We start from the raw sequence: 8,716 nt of genomic DNA on the forward strand, positions 1-8,716 counted from the left end.
TTGGAAAACATTCCCTGTTTACCATGTGTTTACTGTGCTGAGTTCTCCTTCCTCAATAATCCCCCAGTCTAGAATCGCAAATTAGCCAAAAGCACAGTTTGGCACAGTGCTTTCTGCTTGTGTACAGAGTGTGCAACGCCAAGGAGGCGAAACTTTGACAGAAAAAAAGACAACATGTTATTTACTCTGCTGACAGACCTAGAACTCTCTCTGCAAACACACACACACACACACACACACACACACAGAGAAAGCAGGAAGGCTGACAGCTGGGCTCCAACAGCCCCTTTTCCTCTTTAGCTTCCAAAACTTTCCAGGAAGGAGTGGATCTGTTGTTTGGTGTGACAGCGCAGGGAGAGCATGTCGCAGAATTCAGCCGCAAGAATTTGGAAAAAATGGACAGAAGGACTGAAATGAGGGGTGAGTCGGTGGCGAGTGTGGTCATTTACAGGCGTGAGTCAAAGGAAACGCTGTCTCCGTGTCGCCTGATGACCAAAAAAGTGTTTCAAATGTCAAATCTCCCGGGTCAGTGATAGAGAACCTGCAGGTTGTGAAAGCATCAGCAGAGGCGACTGAGTTTTTCACTCGTTCTCTTCTTCTCTCAGTTTCTCACGGGAGGGTTGTTTGTTTTTCTGCCATTTTAGTTTGTTTTCCCCATCTCGATGAATATAGTGAACTCTCTCTTGTAAACTTTCTTCCTGCTGCTCCAGAGATAATAGTTTTATCTAAAGCGATCAATTTAAATCAGCTTCTGAATGGATTTTTCTTTTAAAGATCTCAAAAGTGCGTTCCAGGTAAACAATGAATCAGTCGGCTGATTAATGAAAACACATTTTTGCGATGATTTTTATTGAATTGGTTGTTTGCGCAAGTTTACACGTTTTTGTCACTAAAACTGTATTTCTTTCTCCCAAAAGTTGAGTTTGTTCATCAGAAGTTTCACGTTTTGAAAAGTGTTTATTTAAATACACAGGAGCTCCGCAGTGAAGAGACGTGTGTGTGTTTTTTTTCTAAAAAACTTAGTCTATTTATTTTATTTTAATATATTGTGATATTTATGAGATGGAAGAAAAAAGAAAAAATAGAAATGTGCAAGAAACTAACGAGCAAGAAACATATACATAAAAAGTTGGCGTCATATATCGTTCATCATAGTCTTAAAAGAAGATTAAAATTGTATTTGATATCAACACCTTAATTATATCATCATTGTGCGATACATGACTGTATAACGTTTTTCTTTTATTTTTATATATTTGTATATTTTCTTGTGATTGTAATGCCTATTGTGCTTTATTAAATATGGGGATCCTTTTAAATAAACATAAACATCAGCTGCCCTGATTTCTGAGAAAGAGCATCAACTTATCTGTTAATTGGAATCAAGTCATGCTTATAACTCTTCACATTAACGATTATTAAAAAACAGTACTGATTGCCTGTGTGCGAAGCTTTTAGCTACTTAACAAAGAATCTTAAGAATATTTTGGACCCTTTATCTTGCTGTTGGACAGTGTTTTCCAACAGGAAACTGACGTTCGTAAACCACTCTCTCCCACACCAAAGTCCATAGAGAAAATCAGTGATTTAAGCTGGTGGGGACACAGGAGCTGCTGGTCTACTGCTGCTTTGTTTGGCAAGCTTGTGTCACTGAGGTCAATCTGAACGAAGGAGTTCAAACACCAAAGTCTCAAAATGACACTTTTCAAAGTACTGATGGAAGCAACCGTGGATCAACAACTCCTGTGTGCTGAGATTTCAAATTGTTGATTTCGTTGCAGGGAGGGAGCAGTTGATACTAAATGACATCATTTCTAAAACCTGAACAGGTTGTTCAACCATTATTCGGATGAGTAGCACAGTTCCTGGACTCTCCCTCCCTTGAAAGGCCAGGACCACGTTTGTTCAGTCTTTACTCGTCTGTGAAGCAACCATGTTACTAATGAATGTAAAATATGATTGCATTGTGTGATTTGTTATTATGCTGTAATGAAAACACAAATATAACACATAAAGAACGAGACTCAATCCCTGCACCTTTAAATATACAATAGTTCCTCACTGTGGCTTGAAGGAACACACAAACCACTGTTTCCCTCTTGCAGATAATTGGCTGTTTTTTTTGCCTCTTCACATAAACACTCTTCTGTTTATATGCTCTATTACATTCCTCTTCCAGAGCCATAAACACAGAATGATGGCTCACAGCATTGTTACAGAATACAAGTCGGGACTTTAAATCAAATGCTGCATGCTTCTGTGGTTTTAACCACTGAGCTCAAGGAACACGGGGGTGTCAGGATTTGAAGGGTCAAAATCAACACTTTAACAAAATGTAAAAAAAAAAAATCCTCAGAGAACAGATTGTTCTGTCATTGGAGAAACCTGCGCTGGTAAAAGTGAATGAACCTTTGAACCCCAGGCTTCATAGAAATGGTTCTGTGGAATGTTACGAGAGCGAGGTCGGACTTGTCATCGTCTCCGTTTGAAGCTTGGACTGAGAGCTATCTTCTGCAAAGTATGACAAATTGCTTCTGCTTTAGCAAGATGAAGGAAAAAGGGCTTTGTGGTTTAATATGTGTGTGTGTGTGTGTGTGGCATCCTCCTCCTGAGCACACATGTCCCCGTCGACTGCACGTCTAGTATTAATATGACAAAATAGCACGCCACAGCATGAACCAGCAGCATGTTCAGTGGAAGCATTGCCTACTGTTTATTAAATGCCACCTCCAGCTGCATTAGATGGAGGGAAGATTGTACTTAGATAAAGGTGAAGTTGTTCAGCATACAGTGCAGCTGTAACATGACGGGTACAACACATTCATCACTGTTCCTCTGAATAAACATCAGTGGGAATCAGTTATTTGTCTCAAAGACATGAATGTTGGCAATAAAAGAGCTAAAGAAAATAAACCAGTCGTAGTTTGCGTGTTTTCTGCACTGACCAAAGATTTCTGTTTCAGGGGCAGAAGGTTGGACTGGGACAAAAGGCTCAAATATGCTCGAGGTGCACTGTGGTGAGATCAAGGACAACAGAGGAGGCGTGATGTGATGATATTACACGTCATGAGGTTTGAATGCACAGCATTTATGGGGATCAGTGAATTACAGGAGTGAAATATTCACGGACAAAGACACAAAACAAAAACAAAGTAGGAATTTTCGGGCTCATGTAAATGGTGAATTGTTTGTATTTCTATAGCACATTATGGTATGGATGACACAGTCAGGGTCACCTCTGCAGGAGACAAGTATCACAAGGATCACCTCTTTATAAGTCAGATCAAATTACAGAAACGCTTCAAAATCACACTGCTCACACACACACACACACAGGCACACCCTTACGAAGAACTGTGCACCATTGCTCAGAAAGCAGGTACTTGGATTTGGAACGCAAGGCTCCGTAATTATTCAAATTGATATCCTCAGTTGATTTCAGTCGACTCTAGTCTGTAATGTTTGTATTTGAACAAACCCGAGTGCCGGGTTATTGGCTCTGACAGCAGTGATTCTCCAGAATTTGCTTGGAAATGACGTGTGCGATAAACTAACAAAGCAAAAAGGACGAATACAAAATTAAACTTTACAGAGGCAAATACACCAACGAGGTGAATGCTACAGTGTTCAATTAGATTCCTGCTGAAGTCAGAGAAAAAAATGAACTGATGCCAGTGTCAATGCAGAGAAACTTCCTGTGAGCACTGAAACAGCTATAGTTCCTTTGTGTGCTCGGTTCTTTTGTTGAAAAGTTTTCTGTCAGAACAGTTTCACTACAGACCTGCAGGCTCGTCACGTTTTCGCTGAGGTTACCTTTTATTTCCTGACCCCAGCGCTAAACCCGCTGTTATCTGGACCAGGGAGAGAAGGTTTATCAGGAGTAATGCTTCCTCTTTGGTCGTCCATATCCACAGCTGGACTTTTTAAAAAGAAATTGGTCGTGGATCCTTTTTTTATATCCTTTTTTTTATGTGCTGACACCATTATCAGAAATCCTGCTACATTTGAAGCGTCACAGTCTTTTCTGAATGTAAACGATGCAGAGTTTTATAATCGTTACATCATGAACTCTTTTGTCTTTGTCTGTAGCTGTGTCTCAACAGTCAAGGCTGCAGCCTACGGAAGTCAGATGCTGTGAGAAATGAGACGCACAACTCAACAATTCTCCTTCTTCTTCTCCTAATAACTTGTGGCAGGCTGTGTACCTGAGGTCCTGAATCACAGTTCTTCTGACTGTTGGTTTAACCCATAATCAGCCAAAACAACCTAAAAACATGATAAATACATTGAAATGTACCTGAAATAAAATAAGTAGATCTAAAATATATTTAATTTTCACAGCTGTCGAACTGATAGCAGTATTTTTAGTGAGTTATGGTTAGTGATGAATATTGTATGTAATACTGGAGAATGCTGGTGTGTGCTGTAATCTCAGAGTGAGAGACAGACAATCATTTCCCTTAAATCTCATCATTCCATTAGAAAACTCACCTAGATCACCTAGGTCAATCCTCAAATAAACCTGCTGAAGATTCTTCACAAATGTAGATTCTTCAGAACTAAACCCTGTTTAAATAATGGGACGAATGAGTTGAAATGACTTAGTAAGTCTCCGTCAACGATGAAGATGATAAAAAAGATCCTTCTCATACATACATGTTTGTTTGTTTTTGTATTGTTATCATTGTAGAATTTAGTTTATGTCATTCATTCAATGTTTGTATTTGTGTTTTATCTCCAGGCTCCAACAAGCCTGTTGTTGTGTGGTTGTTGTGAGGCTGTTGTGTGATTGATGTGTGGTTGTTGTGAGGTTGTCATGTGGTTGTTGTGTGGTTGTTGTGAGGTTGTTGTGTGGTTGTTGTGAGGTTGTTGTGTGGTTTAAAGGAGAAACATGTATATTCTTCTATAAGGTTTTATGGTGGTTAGCAAAACAGCTGAAAGGTGCATTACTGCAACCCTTAGACGCATGTGAAGGAGCTGACAGTTCATGTGTCAGCCCACATCGCTGCGCTGTGACACATCCGGACGACAAGTGCACACTTGGAGGATGAAGCCTTGACTGTTGAGACACAGCTGCTGGTGAAGCCTGGATAATTGTTAACCAAGTGCAAATGCAAGAAACAAATACATAAATAAAATACACTCCAAAATGATCACAATACAAAAGTTTAACCTCTCTCTCGCTGTACAGCCGGCTGCATTCTATTAGGAGAAGAAGAAGAAGAAGAAGGGGACCCTTGAGTTGTGTAGGCTAGACTGTCTCATTTCTCACAGCGTCTCTTTCAAGTGTGCAGCCGACAGAAACACTGGCCTTGCACTCGCACACTGCAGCGCTGATGATTGAGAAACAGCTACTGTGTTGCTTCTTCTTCTTCTTCTTCTAATTCTTCTAATTCTCCTCCTTGTTCTTCCTTGATACTGAAAACTAGACACATCACTGGTGTTCTGCTGTCCCCTTCAGTCTGGACTTTCACACGTGGATATCTGCAGGTACAGCGTGGCTGAGAACAGTTGTGAGCCTGGACCACAAAACCCTCCTCATCCAGCGCTCTGGTCTTCCTGCTCAAATATCTTCTCATGTGTCTTTTGTGCAGTGAACACTGCAGAGGATCAAGCCTCAATCTCAACAACTTGACTCGTTCCTTTCTTCCTTCCATAGTTGTGTCAACATTCACTACTGAAGCCTGGATAAAATCAAACCCCCTTCCCACTGTCCCATCACTTTTGCTGAGCTTTTTGATCTTTCTTATTCAGTCATTACATATCTATTTATTTTACTAATTCACCCGGTTCTTCTATTCCGTGTGCTGGTGTCCACATGAAGCCTCAGTTAAATCCTGCTTAATTAATCCTATAAACTACTAAAATGACTTCCATTGTCTCCATTGTTGCAGGGAGTCACTTCCGATAACTGCTGAGAGGTTCTTAGATCTGCGACTCAGATCTATTACAAACTCTGTAGACCCCATTCGTCCAGTTGCTTGATCTTTTGATGCATCTGCATAAAATGTAGAAGCCCATTCCTCTGCTGGTGTTCTATCACTTTTCTCTCTGACCAGGTTCAAAATGTTGTCCATGGTCACAGGCATCATGGGACAGCTTTTACATGACTAACCTCAGCTCCTTTGTCCTCTGCCCAACATTATTAATAAAGGTGACTCGCTTTGTTTTATCAGTGAGTTCCAATGCTTCTTTAGGTGCAGTTTTCCTGACTGTTTGGTCAGTAGGTGGAGGCTGCTTCCATGCTGATGCCCATTAAATGGATGAGGGTATACCAAGAGCTGCATTAGCATAGGAGGGTACACATGTCTCCCACAAAAACAAGGAAACTGCACTTGGGGATTGTAGGAGTTCAGGAGATATAGGTTCTAGTAGTTTTAATGCAGGAACTTTCAGCAGGAACTCATTTCATTTCTACCACATGCACTAAATGAGGTAAATGCTTTAAGGTCCCTGGTAGCAGAGTAAGTACAGGACTCTTTTGAGGTAGAGTTTGTAGCGCTGCATATAACTGGTTGGACTCCAGTATTTTTATTTTAGCTAATCAATCTCCACAACAGCAAGTAAAATCTCCGGAAATTGCAAATCCTGCAGTTTGAATTTGCTTTGTGACGATAGCTTGTCTCTTTACAGCTGCAAACCTTATCTCCACTGCATTCACAACACAACTCCACATAAACTCAGTCATCCCTGCAGACAGACACACCTGGCCTCACTGTGCATCAGGTGTGTGTTTACAGAGAAGTCCCCCACATACCCACCTGCACAGCATCACAGTGATTCATTTCATATTCAGGCCAAACATTGACCTTTTCATGATTTGGCAGTAAACAAGACGTCATTGTTGTAGGCTACATAACGGCCACCTGGTGGCCTCAGGTGGACCAGTTTGTTGTGGCTGTGGGTTGGTCATACATCACGCTAATTGTCTTTAATTTTTCCTGGTCTGTGGCCTCAGGAAAACTGTTCCGAAACCCTTAAGAGAACCCTTTAGTTCCTTAAGAGAAGTACCTGGGACTCAAAGTTTCTGTAAATGAAAATGTGGTATAAGTTGTCGTCTGTGTGGTCTTCATGTTTCAAACAAACATGTGATCACTCATGTGTTCACAGAGGGAAGAGATGAAGGTTTCAAAGTCAAGAACAATGTTAAACATGGAGGGGGCTCTGCTGCATCGGGCACACAATTCAATGCCCTGAATTTATAAATAGCAAAATGTATCAGGATGCCAGTTATTGTTCCCAAAGATGCTCGTCTTTATTACCGAACAGGTGACACTTCCAGCCAAAGCCCTTCTGCAGAAGGCACAAAGCATTACCCGGTTGGTAATAAAGAGGGTTTTTCTTTTTGTCAACAACTGGTGTCCATGCAGACACATTCTGATATGTGTTATTTTGTCAGTCCTGCTCAGCACACCTCACACAGTGGGTATTTACTTCTGCTTTGCGCTCCTACTGCATCGTATTCTGATGACATCAGAAAATGATCGCTGTATCGAGTGTCAATGAGTGTGTGTCGAGTGTCTGAGCGTCAGGTCACAACTTCAACAGGATAATGATCCAAAACACACTGGATACAGATAAGTGGCCTGTTCACAGTATATGAGCATCATTGACAACATCAGACTTGAGCAAAGTTGAGCAGTATGTTCTGGAACAGCAGACCAAACTGCGAGCAACGAGGTGCAGAAGATTCAAAACAGTGTAGAAGTAAATCAATTAGATTCTTGGGTGTTTCAAGAGATTTTGGAGGCTCCATGCTCAAGGCAACGTACACTGAGCTGAAGTACGCTAGTTAGTCAGGTTTCCAACCATGGTGTCATTGCATCATCATGTTAAATCATGAAAGTGTTTTACAGCGTGCATAAGCAACCCTGAATGGAAGCTGGGTAAAAGCATGGCACTAACACTGAAGGCATCATTATTTTTGTGATAATATATCAGATAGGGCAGCCTGTTGACAAGTGGAAAGGGAACTTGACTTGTAACCAGAGGGTTGCTGGTTCAAATCCCCACCCGACCAAAAAGGCCTGGGATACCCCTGAGCAAGGTACCCAACCCCCAATGCTCCCCGGGCGCCACTCACTGTGGCAGCCCACTGCTCCTAATTCTAGGATGGGTCAAAATGCACAGGAATACTTTCCCTAAGGGGATTAATAAAAACTAACTTTATGATGATAGAAAATAAAGTGACAATGTGTCAACGACTGAAAATGATCCCTTGAATCAGAAGCTCACCTCAGCTTCATAACACACTTCCTGTTCCATTGTATATCTATTTCTTTTCTACAGTATATACCGTCTTTATGTGTAGAATATAACTGCTATACATACGGAAGTTGTATGTGTGCATTTAACATTTGCAAGCAGAATAAATATGAGCTTACCAGGTTATAATATATATATGTATGTATACATATGTACATATATATATATTTACATATATGAATGAATTAATTAGAATGTTTAATTTTAACGAAAAATAAAAAGTGTAGTTAACAAATTAATAATAAAGCTAATGTGGTGAAGAGGAAAATGTGATCCATTAAGTGCTATTTAAATACAAGAAAATAACAAAACTACACCATGCTTGAATTATAAGAGATCCTCTCATATTTTTTTAGCCCTATTGCACAACACTGACATAACTATAAATGAATCATGTCAGTGTTGTGCAACAGCTGGTGAAGTGGCTAGCATCGTTAGCCTCATAAGAAAG

The 8,716-nt window shown here is 40.5% G+C and overlaps 1 long non-coding RNA gene across 1 annotated transcript; it reads left to right on the forward strand.

Annotated features, from left to right (window-relative positions):
- Positions 1-255: 255 nt before the first annotated feature.
- Positions 256-5,721, forward strand: LOC122779903. The gene is made up of 3 exons (XR_006361628.1): positions 256-420; positions 2,964-3,071; positions 5,430-5,721. It is a non-coding gene; the product is annotated as an uncharacterized LOC122779903 (long non-coding RNA).
- Positions 5,722-8,716: the final 2,995 nt, after the last annotated feature.

The sequence above is a fragment of the Solea senegalensis genome, linkage group LG1 (assembly GCF_019176455.1).
Source record: "Solea senegalensis isolate Sse05_10M linkage group LG1, IFAPA_SoseM_1, whole genome shotgun sequence".
Lineage (NCBI taxonomy): Eukaryota > Metazoa > Chordata > Actinopteri > Pleuronectiformes > Soleidae > Solea > Solea senegalensis.